This window comes from Dromiciops gliroides, chromosome 6 (assembly GCF_019393635.1).
Source record: "Dromiciops gliroides isolate mDroGli1 chromosome 6, mDroGli1.pri, whole genome shotgun sequence".
Lineage (NCBI taxonomy): Eukaryota > Metazoa > Chordata > Mammalia > Microbiotheria > Microbiotheriidae > Dromiciops > Dromiciops gliroides.
The window spans coordinates 238,679,636-238,692,152 of record NC_057866.1 but is presented as its reverse complement, the minus strand read 5'-3'; the positions used below and the strand labels follow the sequence as shown (position 1 = coordinate 238,692,152).

Here is a 12,517-nt window from a genome sequence, read left to right as displayed (position 1 = left end):
CTTGAATATATCTAATCACAGGATTTTGACTTCAAATCTTGCCTGCCATGTACCTTGTATGACACCTTGGCCAGGTCATGTAATCTTTGTGGACCTGAATGTTCTCATCTAAAAAAGTGAGAAGATCAGATGATGCGGCCTGTGCAATGTCTTTGAGCTGTTATCCTCTCCATCAGCATATGGCCTCAGCCAGGACAAAGGACTTACTTTTGCTGATTAATGCCTTCTGAATGCACTCAAGCACTACAGTCACTCTGGAAGGGTTCTCTCCACCAGGTACTTAGCAGAGTAAAGACAGTTACAGAAAGTCTGACCATGCTCCAAACTGGGGACAAGGTGCTCCCTTTCCACAAAATCCAGGACAGAAACAGGCTAATCAGCCTCTTCCACACGGGGCTTGACTGCTGTGTCTGAGCATCATCCCCTGTCCCACATCCCCCATTATTATACAAATAGCCCTGATATCATGACATGTCTGGGGTCTTCCCATAGGGCTCCCAGTAGCATACACTGCCACCCAAGTTAGGTGTGGTAAAATATGAAAGTTTTTAACAGTCGGTTAGGATAACTGAAAGACACCAGTTTTTCAAGGACCACCCTTTTGGGGAGGAGATGAACAGTCCGCCTGCTGCGCATGTCAGACTGCCTGCCGGGTACAGTCCGCCTGCTGCGCATGTCAGACTGCCTGCCGGGTTTTTTGACTTCCGGGGTGGAGAGAACGAGAGTAGGCCTTTTTGCCTGCTTGGCGGGACTCCTGGCGGCGCGGCACAGACGGTCTCCCTCACTCCAAAGGTGGCCTTTTCGGTTTGGTGAGTTTTTATAAGAAATATAGACTAAGCCTAGATTTAAGACGATTTGTACTGTATTTCTATTTTCCTATCCTTCTAATCAACAACACCTTATATACAATAAAGGCTCTATCTAGAAAACCAGAAGCTTCTTCCATTTACTAGTCTGGGAGATAAATTAAGGGAAAAGTTAAGTAGGGGAGATTTATGATCTAATATCCAATTTTAAATCTCACATAGGGAAGGGCATTGTTCTCTGCAATTATGATTTTACAATCACAAATGTGTCTCCACAGGAGTATCATCATCAACAAGATGTTGGATTTGTAAAAACCAATTTTGCCACAGTGTGAGGAATCTCTGGGTACAGTCTCTGGGTTAGCAGAGTCCAGCCTCAGACTTTGCAAGACTTTGGACATAATTCTTAAACATCCCACAGTTCTGGAACCTCCATCACTTATACTCAGTTCTTTCTAGACTACGTTTCTCTTGGGCAGCGGAAAGGAATCCTTGGGTTTGAAGCTAGAGGACTTGATTTGAGTCCTGCCTCTGCTCTCATGTAACCTTAGGCAAGTCATTATATCTCTCTTAGCCTCAACTTTGTCTTCTGTAAGATAAAAGAGAAAAAGCAGAGGATCCTCTAAGATTCCTTCCATCTCTTGCTCCATGATCATGTGATTCCAAGTTCTCTTCCTAACTATCACTGCCTCTTACGCCAGAGCCCATCATGAGTCACTTCTCTCTGTCCCCAGAAGAAGAGCCTTTATTTGGCTCTACTTTTCTAGTCACATCTCAGACACCTAGGACAAAGGTGCCTCTTGGCATACATTTTGACAGCATGTATAGCCCAAGACCAAACTAGTGCCAAGCTAACCTTTCTCTCCTCATTCTGCTTTTCCTAATTTGGAACACCCTTCATATTTGTGCTGCAAACTCCATTCCAAATCTAACTTAGCTAAATCCATTCTGATTTCTCTCACTATAAAGAGACTTTTCAGGAAATGTATCACAGTTATCCTTTTCCCAAACATAGCCAAGGTCAACGTTATCTTAAGGCTCAGCTTTTGTCCCAAACAATCTCTTGTCCTTCACAAATTAGTATTTACAATGAGGAATATCATTAGATAGCTTCTATTCGCTGACAAAAGTATCATGCTTAATACATATGTACAGTGGCAAAGAGTATATTCATCATACTCCCAAATCCTAAGAATGAAGCAGAGATATGTCCATTTCACCTCAAAATAAATGTTCTCTCTCCATATAGGTGCTTTCTTTTTTTAAAAAATGTTATCTAGTAACTTTGGTTGACTAAAAATAATCTTAATGTCCTTATAAAACTAATTACCAATATAGAAATTTGCATTCATCTCAAAATAAAGGCAATGATTTGTAACATTTCTTATTGAAGTACTAAAAAAATATGCACACGCCCAGTGGAGATTGACACATTTGGTCATCTCTTTGCTTCCTTATTCAATATCTATAATTACTCTTCATCATGTACCGGATTAAGCCAAAGTTCTCATTCTGTTATTCATGCCAACTTAATCTCTTCAGCCTTCTCTTGCACCTCTATCTAACAAGAGTTTTCTACTCTACTCTGAGGATAGGTCTGTCTCCTTGCTGTCCCCACACATCCAGGCTCATCTCCATAGCTCTCATTTTAATCACCCCGTTCTTCACACATTCTTCACTCTCACCATCCTCCTCCATTTTTTTTCCATATGACCTCAGTCAAGATGGATCTCTAATGGATAAGACACTGAACTTAGAGCTGAGAAGATCTAGGTTCAAATTCTGCTTCAGATAGTTCCTAGCTATGTAAGCCTGTACAAGTCATTTCAACTTATAGAATCTGTTTCTTTATCCATAAGATGAGAGACATGGAATCCGTAGCCTTGAAAGTCCTTCCCAGGCCTAGATCTCTGGTGCTTTGCTCCCTTACCACACAACAGTATCTGTTCCCTACCCCACATTATGCCATTTAATTATATACTGTCTTTTAAAGCCACACAATACCAAGATCTTTAATTAAGAGCTAGAAAAAAATAACACAAAGAGGTCATCAAGACCATCTTTTTCATTTTACAGATGAGAAAATAAAGCTCCAGTGAGGTTGGGCCAGCAACTCTCTTATGCCTGTTTGTTATTGCCCCGCCCCCACCCCAAGCTAGTACAATGCAGATCACATAATAAGCACTAATAAATACATTGTGAATTGAACTGTTACTACAAACTCTCCCTGTTTCTCATTTTTTGGGATGGGAGTGAAAGGGGGCAGGGTATAATGTAATATGTATATAGAAAATTATCACACTCTACTCTGAAAACAAGAAGAAACAGGTTATGATATTAACATGTTAAATGCCCAAACAGGCAGCATTTTATCTATCTCCTGATCTTAAGATGCCTTTCAAACCCTAAGTGTTCACAGATACTGGAATTCCAAATAAGTGTTTGTAAAAGGGGAGTGGTGGTGAAATCATGCCTGGCTTCTGTTGGTGCATTTGAAAATGAGAGCAAATAAAACCCCTTTCTGAAAGCCATAAATAAAGCCTAGTGATTCATTTTGATTGACCTCTGGACCCTCTGCCTACTTGCCTTTCACTAGCCCCCTTCAGGAATTCAAATCACTCATTGACTTAACACCTTCAGATCAGAACCAGCTGGCAGACAAAAGGAGAACTCCAAGGGTGAAAACAACAAACACAAATGCTTCAGGGATTTTTCCACAAATTCCATTCATTTTCTTTCTTTCTTTTTTTTTTTTTTACGAAATGCAGTACACAAGAAAGTGATAGCAGAAATAGATAACTCACAGATTCCAGCAAGCACAGAGGAAATGGAAACACTGCTACCCAACTCCACAGGTGAAAGGTTCTCTTACCTGGTACAAGAACGAATTCTGAATGCCACTGTTGAGTTGTAGGTAGAGCTTCTATCTCTCACTTTGTAATCTATAAAAGAAAAATAAAATTAGCTATAGCAACTTCAGAAAATACATTCAGTCTAAGGATCAAATTTCCTTTTACCAAAATCTAAACTAGAAATCTTTCATTCTACTTTCGAAAGCTGTATGGATCGGAGCTGGTTGTCTTTAAAAGCATGCCAGTACAGAGTACTGGTATTTTCTTGGACTCAGGCATTTGCAGAGACTCATCACAACTGAAGAATAGCAGAAAAGCCTAGGATTTTTTTTCACCCATTAGGGGAAAAAAAGAAATACTTGTCTACCAAGCTACCAACATTTGGCAGGAAAACATTTTTGCAAACAAAGGCTGAGAGCAAGAGAGAGAAAAAGTGAGAGTGTGCAGGAATGAAAGACAGAAAAGGGACCATTCACCAAATATTTTTAATCATCTGTATTCAGATCATCCTCCTAGATGCTGAAGGAAATACAAAGTTCAAATGAAATACGGTTACTTGTCTACAAGGAGACTATACCATTTCCACGGTATAGTGAAAAGAATTGAATTTGGAGTCAGAAGGCCTGGGGAACAAATCCCAGCTTCCCATCCTTAAAGCTATATGACTTTGGTCAAGTCATCTCCGAGTCTCAAGTTTCTTCAACAATAAAATAACGGGGGTTGAATTGAGATGAGTTCCACTTTCCCATTCAGTTCTAAAGTTCTGTAATTCTAAGACCAAAGCAGATATAGAACTTAAGTGTATCAGAAAGGTATAAAACAAAGCCTTATGTGTGGTGCAAGGAAGGTCATTGCCAGGAAAGGAGTTTAGAGAAAGCTTGAAGAAGGAAATGAAACATGAACTGGGCATGAGCCCAACAGATAAAGGCTGAAAAGAAGACATTTCAAGCATGGCATATGGCAAAGGGTACATGGATGTGAGCAATGGGATGTAAGACTAGTAGAGAAAGGTACTATCAGACTGTGGAGGACCTTGAAGGACAGACAAATGAGTTAGAACTTCTTTTCTCCATAGGCGATACAGAGATGCTCCAGATTTTTGAGCCAAAGATTAAGATGACCAGATTCTGGCAAAAGCAGTAAGACACAAATCAAATTCTGCCTTTATACTTTGAATCTTCTGCAGATGCTTAACTAGCTATATAAACCTAGGTAAAGCATTTAAACCTCAATCTGCCCCTGTTCCTTCACAGATAAAATTAATATAATAATATCTACAGGACATGTCTGTTGTGATGAACAAAGGATTCTTTCCAACCTTTAGAGCACAATATAAATCAAATTGCTATCATTATTATTATCATGCCCATGGAAGATTAGTCTGTCAAGAAGGGGTAGGAAGAAAAGATTTGAGTGGAGAGAGGGCAGAGGAGCCTAGGGTGACATTACTAGTGTATATAAAGAAATTGTACTAGAGTGGGAGAAGCAGAAGCAGAGAGGAAGGGATAAATGTGAGAGATGCTAGTGAGGTAAAATGGACAAGACATATTCAAAGTAAACCACTTAAGATTCTGAACATGGCAGGTTAGATAAATAGTGATGCCAATGACAAAAAGACTGAAGTCTGATAGAAGAACAAATCTGGGGAATAATAGAATAATATTGGTATCAAAAATATTGAATTTGAAGTGTTAATGGTATGTGCCAATACAGAATTGGTCAGCAATTGAGATTTTGGTGTGGAACTTAGAAGAGACATCAGGGTTAGAAATAAAGATTTATGGGGCAGCTAGATGTCGCAGTGGATAAAGTGGATTCAGGAGGACCTGAGTTCAAATGTGACCTCAGACACTTGACACTAGCTGTGTGACCCTGAGCAAGTCACTTAACTCTCATTGCCCCACACACAAAAAAAGATTCACTAGTTATCTGTTTAGAGGTGGTAGATGAAATCAGGGGAATAAATGGGATTGTCATTGGATAGTTAAGGAAAAAGGGCAAAGAATAAATAAATGAACAGAAAAATTAGAAAGGGAGAAGCAAATCCAAGTTGGTATGGTCTTTGGAGTCAAAAAGGGAAAAAAATTATCCTTTGCTAAAGGTCAAGAATGGTGAGGACTTTTGTCTTTGTTTCTTTTTTTTTTTTTTTAGGCAATGGGGGTTAAGTGACTTGCCCACGGTCACACAGCTAGTAAGTGTCAAGTGTCTGAGGCCGGATTTGAACTCAGGTACTTCTGAATCCAGGGCTGGTGCTTTAACCACTGCGCCATTGTCTTTTTTTTTTAATTTTTAATAGTATTTTATTTATTTTTTCCAATTACATGTAAAGATCTTTTTCAACATTCATTTTTATAAGATTTTGAGTTAAGCTTTTCTCCTTCCCTCTCTTCCCCCTACCAAAGTCATCAAGCAATCTAATATACATTATACATTACAATCATGTTAAACACATTTCCATGTTAGTCATGTTGTAAGAAGAATCTGAACTAAAGGGAAAAAACACAAGAAAGAAACAAGCAAAAAAAAAAAAAAAACCAAGTGTAAACAGTATGCTTCAATCTGCATTCAGATTCCATTGTTCTTTTTCTGGATGTGGAAAGCATTTTCCATCATGACTCTTTTGGCACTGTCTTGAATCACTGTATAGCTGAAAAGAGCTAAGTCTATCACAATTGATCATCACACAATGTTGTTACTGTGTACAGTGTTCTCTTGGTTCTGCTCATTTTACTCAGCATCAGCTCATTTAAGTCTTCCCAGGTTTTTCCAAAATCTGCCTGCTCATCATTTCTTACAGCACAACAGCATTCCATTACATTCATATAACAGAACTTGTTTAGCCATTCCCCAACTGATGAGCATCTCCTCATTTTCCAATTCTTTCCCAACACAAAAAATAGCAATTATAAATATTTTTGTACATGCCAGTCCTTAGAACTTTTGAAAAGGAAGAAAACAATTCCAGTAAAATGATTGGAGGGAAAGCCAGAATGGAAGAAACTGGGGAGAAAGTGGATATTGAAGTGATGGATCAAAGTTCACAGCATTAAAACCATGGCTATTTATAGAGCTTGGAAACGTTAGAACTAATAAAGACAAAACCAAAACAAAACAAAACAAAACTTCTCCCCTTCCTAATACCATTAACAGCACATCTTAAGATCAAAGTACACAGTATGTTTTGTTTCCTAAAACAGTAAAGGTTTGCAACCTAGAAATAAGCTATGCTTCAGGATCAGACAGAAAAATGATTTTTCCCTTATGTATCTTCAGAGCCAGCACAATGCATGCATATTAGGTAAATGCCTAAGAAATGCTGTTTGCAAAGTCACTGGTATCACTTCTTTCAAATTTGCCTGGATATATGCACTACAATGTAACCTTCTTAAAGAGTAGCTTTCTTTCTTTAATTACAAATCATTGAGCACCATGATGCCCCCAGCTAGGTAAACCATTACCTTTTCACAATAGACAACAATTGACTAAACAACTGTGTTCTAGTGCATTCCTTATGATCAAGGAATCTTTTCACTTCTCTGGGACCACAATAAGGGAGTGGTGTTTTAAAAAATTTCTCTGGTCTCTTCTAACTTTAAATTGTGTGATATTATTTAGTATACCTCTTAACCATGTACTCTACTGGAAAAATCATTTCATTCAGAGTCAGATGACCTAGGTGTGAATGGGGGCTCAGACATTTAGCCTCCATTCTGAGCTTGAAGAGAACTCAGGAGCCACTTGGTCCAACTTTGTCATTTTACAAATAAAGACACTGAGTCTCAGAAAAGTTAAGAGAATTTAAACTGAAAGCTTCACAAAAAAGACCTTAACACAATATTAAATATGGATACAATAAAAATAAAGGCATGCCCCATAAAACACTGCCCTCACCAAGTTGTCTAAGAAATCCAAGCCCCAATAGGATATCATCTGACCAACTGCACAATTTGATTTTCAATCAAACTGCTCACTTTATCACTGTTTTGAAGACCCAATATTGGCTCTGCTTTATGTACAGATATAGATGATATAGATACTAATCTAGATAAAGATTTAAATATAGATACAAATATAGAGGGGGTATCAATATAGGTACATCCATACACATGGATGATAAAGATACAGACAACAATATGCATATAGATGTAGATGATATGGGTATAAGTACAGATATGCAAATATAGATATGCAGATGCTACAAATATATAGCAATAGCTATATAGAGATAGATATATAATGGATACAAATAGACAGACATAGCACTTGGCCCAGTGCCATGAACTTGGACCTACAATCCTTTCATTTTACAGAAACAGAAATAGAAACTGAGGCCCACCCATAGCCATGAAGTAACTTGACTCAGGGTCTAAGTAACAGAACCGGCATTTAAAACCAGATCCGTCTTATTGATAATAAGGCATACTGAGAGTGTAACCGAAAGGCAGAGGAAAAGGCATTCCTCTAGAGAAGGATCAAGGCTAAGAATGCAAAAATGTATCTGAAGAAGTTCTTCAGCAAACACATGGAACAGGAAAAGGGACTTTATAAGAAATTAACATCTTTGAGTCAATTGTTCTTAGGGTTACTTTTAAACTATTCTCTGAATGCTAAAAGCAAGTACATATACAAAAAAAGCCTTACAATAATAAAAGCCAACATAAAGAGCATTCTCTTTAAAAACATAGCGTGGATCAAATCAAAAACTGCAAAACACTTTCAAACCCTTCTCTAAAAGTCCACAGCAGTAAATGCTGCCTAAACCAGAACAAAGCAAAGTGGCATTTTCTATGCTATAGAAATTCATCTCTTTTTTCCTTAAGTATAGTGCATTGTATAGTAATTCCAAGGTCAGTCATTCAGTAGAGAAACTAATTTGTTTCCACTCATACGTTGGCACTAATATTTGAGTTAGCACCTTTATCAACAAATTTCTAGCTCTTAAAACTAAGATGGCATTTCTCAGGGAAATGCAAAATGGAATGAAAGGAAGAAAGAAAGGAGTTGGATAAAAAGCAACTGACCTAAAAGCAATAACATCACTATGAACCAGATGCAGTTTATCGACATTCATATAATTGAAAGAACCATCAATTTAGTTCTTACCTTCATAAGTCATTAGGAAGAATTTAGAATATTTCATTGAAACATTTAATAGGCTTAGCACTCTACAAAATTAACCTAATAGGGTTATTGCATATGCTGTTCTCAAATGATTCTGTTTTCATGGATATGAGTATTCCCCATGAGGTTGTAGATCAAATCCATTCATGACTGTCCATCCAGGGAACTATTGTCCTTTTGGATACTTTCACCATTTAAAAACATGGGGGGGGGGGGCAGCTAGGTGGCCCAGTGGATAGAGCACCGGCCCTGGATTCAGGAGTACCTGAGTTCAAATCCGGTCTCAGACACTTGACACTTACTAGCTGTGTGACCCTGGGCAAGTCACTTAACCCCCATTGCCCTGCAAAAAAAATAAAAATAAAAATAAACCATGGAGGGGTGGGGGCAGCTAGGTGGCTCAGTGGACAGAGCACCAGCCCTGGATTCAGGAGGACCTGAGTTCAAATCTGGCCTCAGACACTTGACACTTACTAGCTGTGTGACCCTGGGCAAGTCACTTAACCCTCATTGCCCTGCCCCCCCCCCCAAAAAGCAAAACCAAACCATGGAGGGGTGTGGAAAGGTTAGAGCTGTCTTTCTCTTGATGTATCAAGGACACAAGTATTGCATATGGGTTCGCCAGCTTTTATCTAAATCTCATCCTCACATAGGACCGACCACTCTTCTTTTCAATCATCTTGTTTAAATCTTCTTTTTCGATCATACAATGTTTCAATACCAAATTTTATTCCACTTTTCCTTTGTAATTCCCTCTTTGTAACTTGCTTATGACCATCCCTTATGAGTTATCCCCCTTTTCAACTTTTCAGACACTGGAGTGTTCTACTCAAAGAATACTGGTATTCAAAAGATAAGCTTCTGTTTCAGGGAGAAGGCTGGGATCTTTAAAAGAACTCTGCAATTTACCAAAGGTAATTCAGTTCTTTTAAACTCTGCTCATTCAATACTTTTTTTTTTTTTTGCAGGGCAATGGGGGTTAAGTGAATTGCCCAGAGTCACACAGCTAGTAAGTGTCAAGTGTCTGAGGCCAGATTTGAACTCAGGTATTCCAGAATCCAGGGCCAGTGCTTTATCCACTGTGCCACCTAGCTGCCCCTCATTCAATTCTTGATCCAATTCCTTATGTGGTTGTAGTAAATTAACATTTGTTGCCCTAAATAGATTAAAACTGATAATTAAATTCAAATTCAATAAACATTGATTAAGCCCCTACCATGCAAAATACTATATTAGGCACTAGGAGAGATACAGAGAATAATCAGGTCCCTGGCTTCATGGAATTGACAAATTAGTAGAAGAATATGACATTTATACCACCATCACCAAATCTAAAAAATTAAAAATAAGGACATCAAAATGGTATTGTGTGCTGTGCAATGTCTGAAAGAGGAAAGATCACTTCTGTTTGGACTGAATGCACCCTTCAAGTCATCACTGCTAAATCCAATGACCTTTTTTTGTTTCAATCCTACCTGATACTCTCTGCATAAAATGATCATGAGGACCACTTTATGCTTCTTATTCCTCTTCTCCCTTTATTCCTCTGACACCGGATTCTTTTTTTTTTTTTTTTTTGGTGAGGCAATTGGGGTTAAGTGATTTGCCTAGGGTCACACAGTTAGTAAGTGTTAAGTGTCTGAGGCCGGATTTGAACTCAGGTCCTCCTGACTCTATCCACTGCGCCACCTAGCTGCCCTAGACACTGGATTCTTTAACTTTATGATGAGTCCTTCGCTATCTAGCTCCTCCTACAATTTTTTTCAAGCATTCCTCGAGATTCTATCTTAGGTCCCCTTCTCTACTTTTTATGCAGGCTTCCTTACTGGTGTCCTCCACGAACACTGTGTCAATGATGACTTCTATAGAGATGGCTTCCGAATTTGTATCTCAACCCTAAATATTTCACAGATCCTTATTTCCAGCTTCCTGTGGTTTGGCTTGACTAGTGTGTCCTGTTAATACCTTCAAAATTGATATTGAAAACTGAAATCGTCTCCTTTACAACATTTCCCTTTCCCACAACTTTTCTATATCTTTCTACCATGTGACCATCAGGCTTTTCTCCTCAACTCATGTGATGTTTAAAATCTAAATTGTGGTCACCTTAAATTAGAAGCTTCAGCACCAGTCTTTGGGCATTAAACATTTATTAAAGCATACAGGTATTCACAAGGAGTTCAGAAAGTTAAGAAAAGGCCTATCTCGCATAGAGTTCCAGCCCGGTTGGGTTCTTCCTCAAGTCCTCCTCCACTATCCTGCTTTAATCAGGAACTCTCCAGCAAGCCGATTGTGGAAGCTTTTTATAGGTCTGGAACAGAGGTAGTCCTTACACACTGCTTCAAGCTGATTGGTTGGCGTCATCCAAATCCATTGGCTTTGAAGGTGTTCTCAAGTTGAGTTCACAGTCTAGCTTCCGAGAACAATACCTTCTTAAGGGCTAGCCAGGAGTGACTACAATCTAGTTAACTTGAAGTAGGCTAATCAGCAGTCAATCACTCTCACTTGATTCAATCAGTCTAGATTAATCTCCAGGTGGGTCTTTGAGTATCTGATAAATCCCATGATTTCATCACACTCATAACTTTAGAATCATCTTTGATTGTTCTCCTTCATCCAGTTATAGACCAGGTCCTTTCATTTCTAGCTCCAAAATAGCTCCTTCAATAGCATAATAAAGAGATCAAACCTGAGTTCAAATTCTTCATCAAATACTTACTTACTAGTTAGATTGTGAGCTCCTCATGGGCAAGCGCTGACTTTTGCCTTTTTTTGTAATGTCAGCAACATGGTTCCTGGTGTACACAGAGTAAGTGCTTAATCAATGCTTATTGACTAGTTTTATAATCCTGGCCAATTACACATAACCTCTCTGGGCTTCATTAACAGCAACTTATCTCACAGAAATTTTGTGAAGCTCAAATGAGATAAAAGAAGTACCTTGTAAACCTTAAGGCTCTATATAAATGTTAGCTTTTATTATTTCCCACTCTACCTGTCTTCAGGCCCAGTAGTATATTATTCAATAATCTGTTTAAAAAAAAAACACAAAAAATCTTCCATCTGGTCTTTCTGTCTCCATCCTATTCCCTCTAAAAACTGCCTTCTATACTGCTGAATGGGTAATATTCCTAATATTGCCTAAAGAATAAAGTGTAAATCCCTTGTCATGATATTCAAGGCCCTCTAAAATCGAGCTCCAATCTTCCTCTCTAGTCTGATTTCATACAAATCATCTATCCTCTGTTTTGTTTTTTTTTTTTTTAGTAAGGCAATTGGGGTTAAGTGATTTACCCAGGGTCACACAGCTAGTAAGTGTTAAGTGTCCGATGGCCAGATTTGAACTCAGGTACTCCTGACTCCAGGGTAGGTGCTCTATCCACTGCGCCATCTAGCTGCCCCTATCCTCTGTTTTTATTCAGCTTTCTCCCATCTCTGGGCCCAGACTCATCTAACTGGCTCACTATATCCATGTGAAAATACATTCATTCAAGACAAGAAAATATGTCACCTCTTCCTTGACACCTTTCCTGATTTCATTCTCCCTAACCAAGTAAAAGTGCTTTATTATACCACTTGTTCTTCTAATGCATTCCACCCTCCTATTTATCATATCTATTTAAATATATATCATATATCCTCTTTCTCCTCATTAGATAATTATACTACTGAGATCTTGATCTAATGATTTCTCAAATTAGAATAACAGAAGAAAAAATTCTGCTTAGATGAGACCAT

The 12,517-nt window shown here is 38.4% G+C and overlaps 1 protein-coding gene across 6 annotated transcripts in view; it reads right to left on the bottom strand.

Annotated features, from left to right (window-relative positions):
* BMPR1B (bone morphogenetic protein receptor type 1B) overlaps window positions 1-12,517 on the bottom strand; it is a 389,785-nt gene that overhangs the window by 288,363 nt on the left and 88,905 nt on the right. For 3 of the 6 annotated variants that reach the window (XM_043972744.1, XM_043972750.1, XM_043972749.1), the window contains exons 1-2: window positions 3,855-3,954; window positions 3,679-3,748 (exon numbers count right to left, since the gene is read on the bottom strand). The gene's annotated coding sequence lies outside the window, so the exon portion shown is untranslated. Of the gene's footprint in view, window positions 1-3,678; window positions 3,955-12,517 lie in introns of those variants that run through there. The other 3 variants (XM_043972745.1, XM_043972746.1, XM_043972748.1) reach the window with 3 other exon arrangements.